The sequence below is a fragment of the Mus caroli genome, chromosome 9 (genome assembly GCF_900094665.2).
Source record: "Mus caroli chromosome 9, CAROLI_EIJ_v1.1, whole genome shotgun sequence".
NCBI lineage: Eukaryota > Metazoa > Chordata > Mammalia > Rodentia > Muridae > Mus > Mus caroli.
Genome location: NC_034578.1, coordinates 2929471 through 2931820, shown reverse-complemented (window position 1 = coordinate 2931820; position 2350 = coordinate 2929471). Strand labels below are relative to the sequence as shown.

The window sequence follows — 2350 nt, the reverse complement described above, 5'->3', positions numbered from 1 at the left end:
GAAGGGAAATGAAAACAGAAGACCAGTTTGTTTCTTCACATGGCACTGGGCAGTGGCTCGTATGGAGTTGAAGCCTCTACAGCTAGCCACACAACCAATGACACAGTTTGGCATTTGTTCACTTGTCGTAAGTTTGACTGAAGTTGGCCTCACCTTCAGATTTCAACATCCCCTGACTAGGATAGATCTGCTTTAAAAGACCCTGGTGGTGAACTAAATGTCCATGACTTCTCTTGTTTAAATGAGTGACTTCAACACTATATAGCATAGCTCTTTTCAGTTTATTGTATTAAAGAGTTACACTACTCAAAATTAAAAGAGGACCCCAAATGATTACATCATACAAGCTGTGAGGATTTTAAGCTTGTGACAAGGAACAGAAGGGACATTCTACTCATAGCAAGAAAATCCTCACTTAAGCTTCAGAGAACCACAAGCCTTTAAAATCCATGAACTGATCATCCTTACCCAGTCTAAGCTCTATTCAGCTACAGAACTGGCATACGTTCTTGCACTGGTCACCCTGTAGCTGAATTACTTCTCCAAGTTCTTCTGGATGCTCAATTGTGGTACCATTGCAGGCAAATTTCTTCTTAAATGCCTTCACTAGTTTCTTTTTATCGTAATCATCAACGATCCCTTGGACAGTTGTAAGGGTCTTCCTGTCATTTCTCTGTTGAATTATTTTATGGATATAATCCTCAGTGCCAGCAAGAAGCAGGCCATTAGCCTTACTTGCATCAGCAAAGAGGACGAGAAGAGTAGAGGTTCTGGGTAGTGGACATACTCCTTGGTGGAAACAGCTTGGGGTGGGGTTGGGTGGGGAATGGAGCATCAGGATGCAGGGGGCTCAAGGGGGAGGCAGCTGAGTCCTCCTCCAACGCAGCTCAGTGACTGGGGCAATGGCAGCAATTTAAAAGGAACTAATAAGGCAGTAACTAGAAGGGAGAGTCAGGAAGGTCCATAGCTTGACTTAGAGACTAATGGCAAGCTCCTGAAGGAGATACACACACAACAAAGGCAAAGAGGACATAGTGTTTACCATTAATAGCAGATTCTATTTCTGATCCTGAGACTGAGCTTTAATGAGAGTATGGAACAAAAAGAAGATTTGGTCTTCTTCATTTAACTAGGTTAAGCCACTTTTAACAGACTACTCTAAAATCTGAGATTTTACCTCTTCCTGATGGAAAGGAAGACAATTGAATACCACCACAGAAGCAGAGGCAAGCAGTGAGATAGACCCTGAGAGACAAAGTTTGCCAGGATCCTCGGCACAACCCACTTTAGGCACAGTCCTGAGAGAAGTCTTTGGGGGGCAGTGGCACAGCAATGAATAAGTAAGGACATGGCAGAGTGGCTACTAGTGATACCAGCCACCATGCATACCACTTCTGTTTGCTTGGAAGAGAAGGAGGGGTGGAGGGAGAAAGGTTTTTCTTTCTTCAAATAAGAGTGAACCCCAGCTGGACAGTGGTGGCACATGCCTTTAATCCCAGCACTTCAGAGGCAAAGACAGGAGGATCTCTGAGTTTGTGCAATGGAGGAGTGTTCTGTTCCTCTTTCCCCACATCCTCGCCAGCATCTGCTGTCACCTGAATTTTTGATCCTTGCCATTCTGACTGGTGTGAGGTAGAATCTCAGGGTTGTTTTGATTTGCATTTCTCTGATGATTAAGAATGTTGAACATTTTTTCAAGTGCTTCTCAGCCCTTTGGTATTCCTCAGTTGAGAATTCTTTGTTTAGCTCTGTACCTCATATTTTCATGGGGTTATTTGAATTTCTAGAGTTCAGCTTCTTGAGTTCTTTGTATATATTGGTATTAGTCCCCTGTTAGATTTAGGATTGGTAAAAATTCTCTCCCAATCTGTTGGAGGCCTTTTTGTCTTATTGATAGTATCTTTTGACCTACAGAAAGAAGCTTTGCAATTTTATGAGGTCCCATTTGTTGATTCTTGATCTTACAACACAGGCCATTGCTGTTCTGTTTAGGAAATTTCCCCCTGTGCCCATATCTTCGAGGGTTTTCCCGAGACTCTTAAGCACTTTGTACATTTTTGGTTTATAGCAGGACTTTAGACAGTTAAGCAGACATAATCTTCTACAGTGAGACAGAGAAAGACTAAGCCTTGGGTTGAATTTCTGAACTCATGTGGAGAATTAGCCAGACATTTGTGAAAGAAAATGAGCAAAGAGGTCCCAATCTGGTCTGGAACCCCTGGTGGAAAGAGGGCAGTGGTTTAGACATTCTACTGAGATCCCCAGAGGACAAGTCTTCAAAAATGGGAATCTAGCCTTTGTAAAGACTTTAAAGAAAGCCATTTTGCTGGGAATACATTGGAGTTTGTGG

At 42.6% G+C, this 2350-nt stretch overlaps 1 pseudogene; it reads right to left on the bottom strand.

The window, feature by feature from the left end:
• Positions 1 to 415: 415 nt before the first annotated feature.
• Positions 416 to 785, bottom strand: LOC110301410 (annotated as a pseudogene).
• Positions 786 to 2350: the final 1565 nt, after the last annotated feature.